Genomic DNA, 14,878 nt, shown 5'->3' on the forward strand with positions numbered 1-14,878 from the left:
GAAGCAAAGGAGGAAGTAAGGATGAATGGATGGGTCAAAAAAACACAGGACTTTTACCCAGGAGACCAAAGTTTGTGTCCTACGTAAAACCAAAGGTCAATGTAACAAATGTAGATATTTAAACTATACAATTATCTTTTTTCTAAATCTAACCAAGCCGTTTTTGTGTGTAACTGTGACTGTTTCACGATGTTAAGCACATATTCTCTAGCAGTCATATATGTTGTTTTGGAAGTTACTGGTAAACAACCCATACTGTCAAACAACCTGCATGGTATGAGGATTGAAGACCAAAGCTTTGGATTTCTCCATGGAAAAACTTTATTTATGGTTCTGTCGTACAAGAAACACTCTGCATTTAAAGAGTTTACAGAGTGATGTATTTTTAGCCTTTTCTTATCTTATCCAATGTCATTTTTGTGTTGCTTGCCCAAGTATGTTTTTATGCTTCTTAAATCTTACATTTTCCCTTATCATCCCCCTCTACCCTGCAGTACAAAAAGCTTCCGATCCATTATTTCCATGCCCTCTATGTGAATCATCATCTTGTGAGGATGCTGACTCAATCCTTCAACCCATTGTACTTGGAACTCGGAAAACATGACCTTGGACAAAGAAAAGTGCAATGGAACAGTGATACAAGTCGAAATTGGAGTTGGAAACTCTGGCAAAATCCACCAAGCCCAAGTCCGCCAATATAAACACACCTGACATCATAGCAACATGGCATCAGCAACATCATTTATATTACTTTATGTAGTGTTTTATGTAGTGTTTGTCTAATGAAAAGTGCTGCAGCAACAATATAGCCACCATTTGCATTTCCATTCAGTTTATTTGTGTGTAGAATACTATTGGCTGTGGTTTATACGATTCTACTCAGCACCCATTTACACAATGCTGAGCTGTTGTACATCACTTTAATGAGTCAAAACAGTTTATTTATTTTATATACTGTTCCTTTATGCTAATTGCGCTGTGGTAATTGATGTAGCAGGTCCTCTGTCGATGCTTGTGAAACAAAGAAACTTGCAATATAAATATCACTTTGCTGCCGGTGACCATGTTTTCCATAGCTGATGCACAGGGTTACAGTGGTCATTTCTGCTGACAAAATCTATAGTCACCTGCCGGAATTGAGGAACTTCGTTTTGAGTGAAATCAGAGCCAACCCATAGGGCAAGAAAGGTTGACAGCTAAACCAACCGGTAACAATCCACTTCTACTGTTTCCTTCTACGTGCCCACATGCAGCCCTGCTCTTGTAATGAAATGGGAACCATACTGGGTACTGTTCCTGATGCTAAGTGGTTATGGCTGCAGACATGTTTTCCCTATTGTCATTATTGGAGTTGTTGTAGTGGCCTAATCACTTCCTGACTCTGCCAGCCCGTTCAAAGAGAGCTCAACCATGCTCCTCCACCTCCCTCTCGTGTCTACCTCTCCTTCTTTCATCCTTTTTTCCCTTCTTTATGCAAGAGAAATACGCTATTAATTACTTTGGAATTGAAGGATTTAAGAAATAGCATGAGAAGAGTTAACTGCTGCCTGTGCTTAAGTCAAAGATTGGCCCACTCTGCAGTGTACCACTAAACCAGGATTCTACCTAAGTTCTGTTTCTTGTTCTTTATCTGATACAGTTTGTTATTTGTAGTTGATGCCAGACTTTGCTGGCAACAAGAAGAAATAATTTGAATGTATGAGTACGGATTGATGTGATTTAAAAAAAAACAAAAAAAACCCAAAACATTTATTTGGCATTGCTGGAGGGAGAGTGAGACCCAAGATTTTTAATACTTCTGTAATTATTACGCAATAGATGTTAAATAACTTGAAGCTGTGCACCTATTGACTCTCATTTGAAATTTATGTTTTAACAATTTTAATAATTTAACACCTCCAAATCTCAGACACAGACGCCAGCTAACATACACACTCTGCCAGCCACAGCATTGATATTGATAGATAATAGTCTCCATATTCCATCTTGGGCTCTACTTCCTCTGATTCAGCCCTTGCAACAAGAATAAACAATTTGAAAGTAAAAAAAAGTTAAATGAGCACAATTTGATGTGATTTTCCATTTTTTAATAGAAGAAACACATATTTATTTGGCATTGGTGGAGGGAGCCTGAGCCCCGAGATTTTTAATGGCAGCGACTGCTTCTGTAATTATTGCACAATTGATAATAAATAACTCAGCTGTGCACCTATTGACTCTAATTTAAAAATTATGTTTGAGCAATTTTAATTATTTAACACCTCTAAACCTCAGACACAGACGCCAGCTAACACATACTCTGCCAGCCACAGCACTTATATTAACAGTTTCCATATTCCATTATGGGCTCTACTTCCTCTGATTTGGCCCCCACAGCCATAAACAGCAGCGTGGAGCTGTTGCGCTGGGGGCCAAGCGGGATGGGGAGGACAGTTGGGGCAGAAAAATTAACAGTGAAAGAGACATACTGCTCAAAATGACATGAGGGTCCAGGAGAAGAGATGGCGGAGACATCAAAAAAGATGAAGGGAGTCAGTGGGGATGGATGGATGGCTTCACAATCCTTTAAAAATCCATGTACAACAAGGTCATTGGCCTCCTCAAGCAGGGATTATAAGACATGGGTCACAGGGGGCCGTGCCTGCTCTAACTTTATTTGAGACATAAAAGGCAGCCGCCGGCATGCTGACAGGTCAGTCGCCAAAAAGCTAGAGGAGCGGGCGTCAGAGTGACTGAAACGTGGGAGTGTGATTGGTCCTGAGTGGCAGGCTTGAGGGGGAATGAAGGTGGGCGATGACAAGCTGATGTAGGACTGGATTGACCAGAGGAATTAATGGGAAAAACATCAGCACTGGAGAGAGAAGGGTGTGTGTGTGTGTGTGTGTGTGTGTGTGCGCGTGTAGGTAGTTCAGATTCCAGAAGGGAGCAGTGAACACATAGGCACTGAGAAACAGACAAACAAACACATTAGCATGAAGACACATGATGGGACTAAGGTGTCAGTCTTGACTTCCTGTGTCGCGATGGCATACCAGACTGAAGAAATGTCACACAAGAACACCAAAATAGATACTGTGTGTACGTTAGCGAGAGTAACAGATAGTCAGGAGGATCATGTTTTACAGTATTTGGTGTGGGTACCAACACAGTTATGGTCGGTATCATAACTTGACTTGATAACTTTTTCTTTGTTCCTCGAGGTCAAACGTTAGCAACATCAAAAAGGAGACAAATAAAGGTTACATTGTTCTGGTTGATCAGTTGGGTTATACAGTGAAAAGCAGATAAAGGGAAGTGAGGTCAGAAAAACAAGGTCAGTTAACAGATGCAAAGATGGGAGGACAAGTGGTGAAGAGGAGGTCGTCCTTCACTCTTAGGTGTTGAAAACCCCCAGAGAAAGAAAGATGGACCTCCACAACTGTCAGACAGTTAAGAAGGAATACGACATCCTGCACATAGATCTCTCTGAGCGACACACAGACAGTGCTGGACACATGCACACTCTCTCATCATTTGACATGAACATAAATAAGAGCATGTAAGGCGCTGCTATTCTAGTTGTCTTTAGGTCAAGGCTGGTGAACATGGGTGGCCGCGCCTTTGCCATTATGGCTTCTAGGCTCTGATCTCTATTTCAGGACTTAAAGCTTGCTAGCACATTACCTGTTTATAAATCATCGGTCAGAGTGTACAATTTGGGGAGATTTGGTGATGTCCAGCAGTGATGATTAGAGATTTCAACCAGCTGAAACTTCTGCTGGTTAGAATTCCTTTAGTGTTCATTGTTCAGGAGGTTTTCATTAAGAGCCGAAGTATCTGGAAATATCCTGTCCTCTCCAAAACAAACAGACCAGGTGATTTAAGGCGGTAAAAAAGCTGAATAAAACAGTTTCATGTTAGAAATATGTGTGTCTCCAATGCTGTTCGGCATGTTGGAGGTGGACCATTAGCTAGTGCACGCTCACCTTCTTTCTATAATAATAATAGATCAAGACATTTGGGAGGCTTTTACTGGGAGCCGAATTACTCCCTTTCTCACTTTCTCTCCAAATAAAATGTACCCAATGTTCTAAAGTGGTTAAAACAGTGGGTATAGTAGTTTCCCATTAAAAAAATCTGTGTTTTTCTGATGCTGTTTGGCTCTTCGCTAATAAGCTGCTAACTATGGTGGCTGACGCAAAAATGTGAATGGCCCTAACTAGAGCCAGTATTTGGTGTGTCCGTTTTGGGCCCAACATGGTGATCTCCATAGACAAGGAGATCTCAAAGCATATTTTTTATAGGACAGCTTTTTCATTTAATGCCTAATTTGTAACTTCTGTGTCTTCATTCCTTTTGTTCTGTTTTGCCTCTCTGCACACTATTGTTTCTTAGCTCTCAAATTGTTTTTTATCATTGTTACGATTTTTATTGTTTCATTTTCATGCACTTTGTGGCGCAATTTGTAACCTCATCTAGATAAATACTTTACAAATACTTATAACTAATACTTATTCCTGTATACAACATGATAATACACATACACACAACCACAATATATTGTGTTTGAACTTGTGAGTAGCTGTGTATATGTTTTCAATTGAAGCACTGTACCTCAAGCTAACCCAAAACTTCTCTGTAACGTGGGAAAACATGCGGTCCTTAGTTTGACTTAGCGCCAGCCAGCGGTCCCTTTAGTGTGTTTATGTGTGTGTGAGAATGTCAAATACCTGAGATTGAGAGAAACAAACATATGGATCTCTACTAGATTTTCCTGTAATAATCTTTACATGGGATGTTTTGGAGAATGGAGATCGACAAATAATTCAGTGTATCAGAAAGACGCACACAGATAGAGACTCAGATATACTAAGGTATATCCAGTCTTCCTGCTGACAAGTGCAATCGACCTAAGCGGTGTTAGAAGCTATTTCTCCATCAACACTTTCACTAGTTGCACATACACAACCTTTTTGACTTTCTCACACTTTTTCTTCTTCTCCCAAAACAGTAAAAACCACAATTTCTCCCGTGCATGCTACAAAGTTAATCTCAATATGTTCCCTGCATCTACTCCACCTCTGGTCTCTGGACACACATACACATCCTCCATCTGTTCTGCCTGTTTCTCATAGCTCGACTTGATTTAGCTACTGTGACATTTCTCACAAACAAAGTGCTTCCAGGGAACAAAGCGCAGGATTGGAGGAGCGACCTCCCTCCTCCTCTCTTCTTTTTGGCCCCATTTTGTTTAAGCCAACAACTGGGAGCAATAAAGAACCAAATGAAAATAGCAGAATGTGATACTCTGTATGCACAACCACAGGATTTACATCCATCAATCCATCCATCTACCCCCATCCTCTCCCCTCCTTCTCTATTGCATTTCCCCCAAATACTCCTCCTGCAACAGGGGGAAATCTAATTCAACTGGAAAGGAAGAGAAAGGTGGAGTATGTAGGGTGTAAGTAGTGAAGGTCAACTTCTTGCTTCCATGTTAGCTGGAAGCAATGTGTCCCTATGGCATCTTCTCTCCCACTTAAGGTATATTTCTTAATCCCAGTCACAGATTTCCCCAAATCTCCTTAAATTACAATCACAAAACTTGGAAGAGGTGTCATATATGTAACATTAACTCAAGAGGAAACTAGAGACTTGCTCCTGCTCACTGTTCCATACAGCAAATGTGTGCTCATGAGACAGTAATGCAAAATATGCATTCTGTGATTTAATTGAAGAGATGCTGTCCCCATTTTCCACTTAAGAATTATTCATTATAAATACACAGCATTTGTTTGAAATAACAAACTGAGCGTGTTTCACTATTTGTCAAAAACTGAATCTATTTGCTCATTATGAGACGTCCCATTTTGTCCAAATTGCTCTCATTGAAACTGTTTCCTGATCTGAGGATCCCCTTCTTTCAGTTCGTCTTTGCACAAATGGGCACAGCTGTTGAGACTCCTCGTCTGAAAATACTTCTTCCTAACGTCTCCTGATCTGTCAGCGTTTCCCTGTGTTTGTCCAACTTTTGCTCCAATAAGATGGGGGACACATGCTGTGAATGTAAACAGCAACAGAAAGAGAAAAAGACAACGGATGTGATTCACATGGTGATGATTCATTCTCCAGCTGCCCCGTGTCTCTCCTTTGCCAGGTCAGCCCGGGTTCATACCCATACAGTCTCACAGTGGACGCGATCAGATAACCAGTATCAAACAGGAAAGAACAGTTACCTGTAATGAAAACCACATCCCATCAAATCATCTTGTGGTAGCAATGTTGATTTAATAAAGATTTGCACTGCATGTACGTATGAAAGGTATTTAAATTATCAGTGTTTTCTTTCTGCACCTGACTCAAACTACACACTATGGGGCAAATTAACAAAAAATGATCTGTGGCCAGTCATAACACCACGAATTGCGCACAACTTGCCACCGGTATCTAGCCAGTCTTAAGGTCCAATTCACAAATGATGTGCTGATGATATTACATTGTAAACGCGGCCATACAGTCTATCATTTCATTGCAATTATCCATGTGGCAAAGCATAACAGTAGCCTTTGTGCTAAGAACACAGCAAGCAGAATAATGACAGAAAGAAAGAAAAAAAATTGAGACTATGAGCTACAGGTCCTGACCAATTAGGTGCAGAGGCACTCCTCAAAACCACAGTCAAGAATTTAAATGTGATAAAAAAAATAAACCTGCTGGGATTTAATATCCCAGTCAGTCATTGTGCTTCACTAACCACCAGCTCCCTGAAAATAATTCCACTATAACTTTGTGTGGCTATTAGCACTAATCTTTGCAAATGTGTCCTTTGTACTTCACAGAGGTGAAATAGTCTGAAGTTTTATTTCCTCATTACCTGGAGTCCAATAATATAACACTAATTGCAAAATGAATTATTTTTCTTCCTTTAAATAATATTTCCCTTCTATTATGACTTTATTAAAATCCAATATGTAGGAAAATAATGATGTGATTAACCTGGACTTGAACCGGGACGTATGTTTCTTTTCAACATGGGGGTGGGGGCACATATGAAATGGGGGTTTAGGGGTCCTCTGCTAGAAAAAATTGAGCATTAAACACTTTACACTCCCACACATTTCCTGCATTCTGGTGTTTATTATGCACTGATGTGTGCCTTTTCTGCATCAATTTATGGTGTAAATTTCTTTAATTTGGTCAAAATAAAACTCTTCTGCTACTTTACTGTTTTTATTTTAGGGGACAAATGCACATGTTCAAAATATTGAGCGAAGTGTGTCCCCTGTGTCCCCGAGCCCTACAAACATACAGTTATAAAGCTCCAAAAGAAATCCTAATAAAAGTAATTTTGGATTTGGGAGTGGTAGTGCTACTTAAAAAGTGCTCTATCACGGTAAAAGGGCAAATGAGAATGTGTTGTATTTAATTATGTTTTACTGTTGGTGACAGAAGTAATACAGGTATGTTGTATGTTTATAAGCAATAGTCATTAAATGAGTAAAAGTCCCAAAGTATTCAAATGACAAAACAAGGGTGAGTGTGCTTTTTGAGTTGTTATAGAGGGGTCAGGTTCCTGACAAAAACAAGGCCATTTGCAATGACTGTTGCATGTTCAGCAAATGGTTCAGCATCTTAAAGTTAATAAACCACTTTGGGATCTGTCATTTAGAGCACCAGTGCTTTTATGAAATGGTGTCAAATGAAAGAAGTTACTATATTTTGTTACCCTTATATTTATGTGTGTCTTAATCTTATCAGCCGCACACACATCACTACCATGAACTGTTACTCTTGTGAAATATATAAGTGTGATATATGTTTGAACTTTCGCCTGCGTGGACTGTACTTCACCGCTCTGACTGACGAAATGTGGTTACACAGAAAGAGAGAGATGCTATATGGTAAACATCGCTCTGGTATTCATGCAAAGGTCATCTGCGATTGGGAAATAAGAAGCCGAGAACACATCGGTACCAAGCCGACCTTCCTGTTTTACTTTCAGCATTAAGTGTTGCGTGACTGCAGGGTGGATTTCTCTAAGCTGAGTGAGAGGGCGACTGTGTGAGAGGCTATCTGTGAGTGTATGTGTGTGAGGGTAGGGATGCCTATTTCATGCCCCTGTGAGTGTGATCAACATATAGTCTTCAGGACATGCTCTGTCAGAGCTGAGTGACGCTGCTGTAAACCTTGCGTGTGTGTGAATAAGTATGAATGCATGCTCTTACAGCTGCAGGCTTGTTTAGGTGTTTATGTCTGCTGCATTATTCATTCGGTCCTAATGAACGAAAAGCTTATTGTGGCTGCATTTATTTCGATTGCTGTAATAATCTCTGACAGCTCATTTGTGTTTCTGGCGCGACAGAGCTTACACTTGTGAAAAAAATTTGATTACATGTTTATGTTTGCTTGTGAGCACGCACAGGTTTGGAAGAAGGAGAGCCAGACTGCTGTGATGTGTGGCAGGTGGTTTGCGTTGAGTGGCAGGCTGGTGCTGAAAGGCTGCCGGGGTAGTCACCGTGTGTCATAGCTAATGAGGGGTGAAGGCAAAGACGGGCCCACCCCACATGGAGAGACAGATGTAGTCAAAACAATGAGAGTGCCCAAGAAAAACATAGCCAGCACCAGCCGAGCTCAGCAAATAAGAGCAGATCACAACAAAGTGGACAAGAGCACCCAAAGTTCAGCAGCAGGAAGACAAAAGCTTTGTCTTCAGATGCTATACAGGCTCAATGTGAGGCGGAAAAAAGACTGCATGAAGACAGAAAGCAAGATCTCATCCAACAAACTGTTTAACTGAGGTGGTGGGCCATCCATTTCATGACACAGCTCATCCTATGATTAATTCCTTTGGCAGATGATGGCCTAAGCATTAGAAACAAGAGGCTGCAACTAATGATTATTTTTATTTTCAATAAATCTGTCGATTATTTTCACAAATTTTAATTGTTTTTTTATGCAAATGTCAAAAAAATAGTGAAAAATGCTCACCATAATTTCCCAGAGCCCAAAGTGATGTCTATGAATTCCCTCTTTTGTCCAACCAACAATTCAAATCCCCAAAACTCTTCATTTATTATTATAAATAACAAAGAAAAGCAGCAAATTCTCACATTTAGGAACCTAAAACCTGCAACTGCTTTGTACTTTTGCTTACAAAATGACTAACATGATTGTCAATCAAAATAGCTGGAGATGAATTTTCTTTTAATCAACTACTTTTGCTGAATATCAGCCTCTGTGACCATATTTATGGATAATGACTAAATGGTAAACTTAAGTATAACTAGTGCAGCCAGCAAACAGACTTAGTGATGTCAGTTGGAGAGCAGTGTATTGCTGAAGTTTAGAAAAATTTGCCAATAAGCTACTGGTCATACCCACAGACTGTGTGAAAAAGTGAAAGACGCCTTCATGTGTGAAAAGTGACGCCATGAGGTCTTAAACCTGCGTCTATCCTAACGGCCAGCAGGGGGCAGCAGCACTGGTTGTAAAAAAATAAGTCCAATTGTATAGAAGGCTATTTCATTTATTACATCATTTTTCTCATAAATGTCTTCTTTAATACAGCATGATGTTTCTTTTGTAAAGATGGTACCATTTAAAGTAAAACAGACAATAACTCAGGGTATGCTTTAGGGCGTGGCCATCTTGTGATTGACCATGGCAGTGTACGATAGGGCTCAGATCCATCCCTCGCTCCTCCACAGCTTTACCCTCTTAGACAAAGTTGGTCATTTCTGGCTCCAAAAATACAGTAACAAGACAGCCAAAATGCCCAATTCGAGGTAGTCCACAAACCAATGAGTGACAAAAAAGTGTCTACGTCCACTTCTTTTACAGCCCATGGTCATACCAGACCAAATAAGACCTCATTGTACTGAAGTAAGTAACATTGTGTTTTATTGATCATGAATAACACTTTTAAATTGTAAGGTTCAAACTCTTCTGTCTTTAAATATATGACACTTATGAGAGAATGTAGAGTTGTTGTATTTCATGCAATGGTAAATGTTTTTAGAAGATAGCAGAGGCAGTCTTGTTTTGGGAAACCTTGAAAAAATGTTGAGAGTTCAGCTGTTTGGCGTTTGCTCTGAGCACACGTTAATAAAAGTGTGTCTGTGAGTCTGTCCTTGCTCTGGAAAGAAGGCCCTTGCGTGACGACGCCTTAAATGGGTTGACCCCAGATAAACAAACCCTCGTCGACTGCACGTGAACTGCATGTGTACACGCACACATTCACACTCAGATGTGTGTGTTTGTTGACGCTGGGGATGGTGGCGTGTATGGGAGAGGCTTGCTTTTCGGCACCATTCATACAAGGCTCCTGGGTGGTACGTCCATGAGTAGGAACTGTAACCACAGACGCTGGAATTTGAGCACTCAAGAGGATTTTAAGCGTACAAACATACTTGCACGCAAATGAGAAATTGCCAACACCTCTACACGCACACACCTATTCTCAATGGCTTCAGCTTGGAAATCCTCTACATATTTTTCATTTTACTCTCTTAGAGACAGTTCAACCCTCCGTGATTTGAGTAGCACTCATTATTGACAAACCTCCTGTAACTAATCGCCACCTTCAGATGTGGGAACCAGTGAGTCCCATAACAAATGTGAGATGTGCCTGAAGGCAGCCGACAGCAGCCATCGGTGCAATGTTGAGGTGAGAATGAGGGTTTTGTTTGCGGATCATATCTGACCGGGGCCACCAGTGCTGCAAGGACTGCTAGGAAGTCCAGAGGTGTGAAATCCAGTCCTCAGGGAGGATCAACATGAGGGTTTACACATACTGGCACATAGGTAAAGCGGGATTAGGAAAATACATGAGTCACTTGAGAGAGCATGGGTCAAATTGTGTCTTTAACATCCAAAGTGCCACACTTCCTTTAAATGCACAAGATAAAAGTGTCCGTCTTTAACATGACTAACGTCAGCAGCATCAACGTGAGCAGTGGTAATTTGACAAGGATATGCTGAAGTGTCGTTTCGTCTAGTGCCAGTCTGTGTTGAATGGTGGTCTGTAACGGGATAAAATGCTCTTTTATCTTTGCATCCTTTCCTCATTCATAAAATGTGGTTCTAGTTTGACTTTCTGGAACATGTTAGAGCAAAAGCGGAGAGCTGGGCAGCGGGGGTGGGTCTTTAAGTGTAAAGGAATAAAGAGAAAAGTGCACTAATCACCATGACTTTAAACGAAAACTGTAGTATTTCTGTGTGTGTGTGTGTGTGTGTGTGTGTGTGTGTGTGTGTGTCAGTGTGTGAGGCTGTAACAGAAGACAATGTGTGGGGCAACGTGCAGGCCACGGCTGAGGAAACATGGTGTGAATGTTCAAAAGGGAGCTTTATTCCAGCTAGCCTCTTTCTTAAACCCTGACAGATCCAACCTCCGCCTCTCGGCTCTCCTAAGACCCCGCTTCCTTCAGCAATTTCGGCCGTTTGAAATCAATGAAATCATTTCCCTCCTTTTTTCACAGGTGTCTCACCCCTCGTGCCCTCAGCCTTTACTTTAAGCCTTGCTCTGGTTTCTTTCTCCTCTTCTTTCACACCTGAAACAGACAGGCTAATTATAGCCTCTGTGGAAGCCAAGGTGAGAGCATGCAATCTCAAAGCCACTGGCCGCGCACCCAGTGGTTTATGGGCAATTGGGCAGTTGTGATTTGGCGTAGCATGATGCAGATGGGTAGAACCATAAAACACACTAAACTGACATGTCAAACAGTATTGCTTGCTACATAAGGAAATGGAAAAGTTAGTGTTGTAGTCTGCGGACACAGAGGAAGAGGGGCTTTGCTAGGTCAGGGTCCAAGTTAACATTTTTTCTGCCTTCTGCTTAGAAGTGGCGAATTTAAAGCTCACAGCAACTTAATATGATTCAGTCTCTGGCTTTTGTTTGATATCCAGTGTCTGCAAAAAATGCTTATGTACGTGTCCAATCTGTTTTTAGCAAAATGAACTTGTTACTACATTACATAAATGTCACAGTCACCTTGAACATGCCTCTGAACCCCTCTACTTGGAAAAAAGGGAATAAATAGTTGAGCAGTTTGTATTGAACAGCCAAATCTGATTTGACTGACGTAATTCTGAATCGAGTACAGCCCTACATCTTCATTCAACACTCTTTTTTGTTGCACAGGCAATTTAGTGTTATCCCTTGACTTGTGGTCTTGACAGGTTTTGAAATAAATCCTGTGAAATGACAGTACATATAGCAGTTTAAGCCTCAACTTTGACAGAACTTAGGAAATTAGCTTATTATACACTACATATATAGATTTTCCTCTTTCTTAAGTTTTTTAATTATAAGAATAATTAACTGATATGTGTTGTTATATGATTGTCACATTTGCTATTATTCCTCAACCTCAGATAAGAGGGGCGGGGGTTGGGGGTACAGTGGTATGGGTTCATAACTATGTCATAACTTTTAATGACTCTCAAAAAGTTAATAAAACATGTTCATTAAAAAATAAAAAAGAAAGAAAGAAAATAAATCTCAAGTCTTGCCTCTGAGTCCCAGAGACAAGATCGAGTAAAAGACGGAGACCTTAGGCTGATCTCGTGTACTACAACACTAGGAAGAGGGCCTGTTGAGTACATCAATAATGGAGACAGGTTATCTTTGGCCTCTGTCGACATGTGTACTTGTCATGTATTATCTTCTCAGTGAAGCGCACTCAAAATAAATGGACAAATAAGCGGATATGTGTGGTCAAATTTACTTCTCCTACTTCCAACATATGTTTATAGCCTGTTCCACCATTCACATGCTCATAACTGCTCACTTCTCTCTCTCCCTCACTCAACACTCATCCAAGCTCCAGCTAATTCCTCTTCCTCACCACCATCGTTTCCCTCCAACACCACCACTTTACTTTTTTCTCTTTTGTTAGTATCGCCATCATTCCACCAGCCCTAACACACCTGGCCTGATCCATCCACTATGTACCAATACTCCATTGTTACTGGTCTGGTAGTAATTATATCCCAGTGTAGAGCCCTCAGCTCTGCCAGTTCAGTCTGGCTTAGGTAACAATGCCATGTGATACACCAGAATCAAGAATCGATGGCCCCAGCCAATCCCCTGAGAATGTGATTGATTATGTGGAGCGGCGCCAAATAAGGTGAACAAAAAGTGTAAAATCAGCAACATTCATGTTGAAGGCCAGTGTTCAACAGACGAGATGTTATTTTCTAAAAGCAGTGGTATGTAAATAACTTCTAGATTACTCTAATAGAGGATTTGGAATGAAGCATATTCGCTGCAATTTAGGGTTACAGGCAAACTGGCAAGAAAACATCTTTGTTGGAAAATACTCACATGGCTCCCTGAAATGATTCCAATGCCATTCCTTGCAGAACAACTAAAAAATGATGACTGAATACATCTGCAATCTGGGGTTTTGGCTCATTGCAAACAGATCGCACACATATGTACATGCACATCAGCTGCAGTATGGAACTGAGATGTTGCAAGATTTGCTTTGGGGGCAAAACATTTACAAAAATATATTCTGACTTTTTTGGCTGAATAAGAAAAACACATTTCAGAATCCAAATTGACAAGAAAAACACAAAAGGGCAAGTGCTGCAGCAAAAAATGCTTCTGCAAGACAAAGTTTGCAGTTACTGTATATGCAATAGTGAGACACACAATCTCTCTTTTATCTGAATTATTTAGGTTATTAACTTTGGATACCGGTAATGAATGCAAATTTTGGTAGCAATACAACAACAATACTTATCTGGCACAATTGTGAAATTCTGGGCCAATACTGATGTATAAGTTTAAAAGGATAAGGAAGCTAGTTAATTAATATTCAATGACTTATGGGAAAGGGGTGGGATTGAATATGTTTTTTTACTTCTTTTCACTTCTTTTCCAATATGTGACGCAAGTCATTTTGTATTTAGACATTTCTTTTGCTTTGTTTTTTGTCAGTCTGCTTTTGTGCAATATTTCTTTATTTCTTTTTTCACATGTTCAAAATAAAAAAATTAAAAAATCAAATCAAAAATAACAATTTGTCCGATAGCCGATGTTTTTTCTTGATGTTGTTGTTTATTTAGTTTTTGTTGCTATGTATTCCATTCTTTGGTGCCAGGGAAACAAAGATATCCTTTTAAAGAAATAAAAATGAGTGAACTCCTTTAAGCTCTTCACAATACCTTTGGACTTTTTAATCTTTTACATGTAAAATCATCACAATTTTAGTTCCCTCTCTAGTATCTATTTTATAATTCTGTTAAAACATTAAGAAATATCTAATTAAAACAACTGGTTTTATTGCCAAAAACTACTTTAGATTACATTGAACAAATAATAACAGTATAATTTACCTCGGCCCAATGCTCAGTTTTACTGAATAGAGCATAAACTCTTCATAATGTAAGTTGCTGGCCACTGCCATCTGTGAATGTCTTATCCTTTTTGCAAAGAGATCAATGGCGATCAATGAGTTGAATATTGGCCAATACTGATATTCAGCCGATTGGTGCAGACCACTTATTTTAACACCATAATTTTAAGAATATGAACCTATTCTTCAATATCGAATCCTAAAAAAACAGAAACAGCAATCAATCAAAATCCTAAAAGTTCTGGCTGGTAATCAACGTGTGTATATCACGGTCAGCCGACTACAGCATCATGTCATCTGAGCGGCTGCCGCAGCCTGCTGGAACATGAACTTACGTCAGTGCTGCTGCCTCTGTGATCACTCATAGACTCTTTGGAATTTCAGTACGAACTTATCAACTGCTTCTTTTAAAGATGATCATGTGTTTATTTCAAAGCCTTACACATACAGGTGTGCGTGAGAAGGATATAATTTCATAGTGCCTCGAGATACTGTGCCATTACTGCCAGGCCCCTGAATGTCCCTCGCTCTCTGTG

At 40.0% G+C, this 14,878-nt stretch overlaps 1 protein-coding gene across 7 annotated transcripts in view; it reads right to left on the reverse strand.

Annotated features, from left to right (window-relative positions):
* col23a1a (collagen type XXIII alpha 1 chain a) overlaps positions 1-14,878 on the reverse strand; it is a 146,574-nt gene that overhangs the window by 40,981 nt on the left and 90,715 nt on the right. The window lies entirely within an intron of this gene.

This window comes from Plectropomus leopardus, chromosome 9, assembly GCF_008729295.1.
Source record: "Plectropomus leopardus isolate mb chromosome 9, YSFRI_Pleo_2.0, whole genome shotgun sequence".
In the NCBI taxonomy this organism is placed as follows: domain Eukaryota; kingdom Metazoa; phylum Chordata; class Actinopteri; order Perciformes; family Serranidae; genus Plectropomus; species Plectropomus leopardus.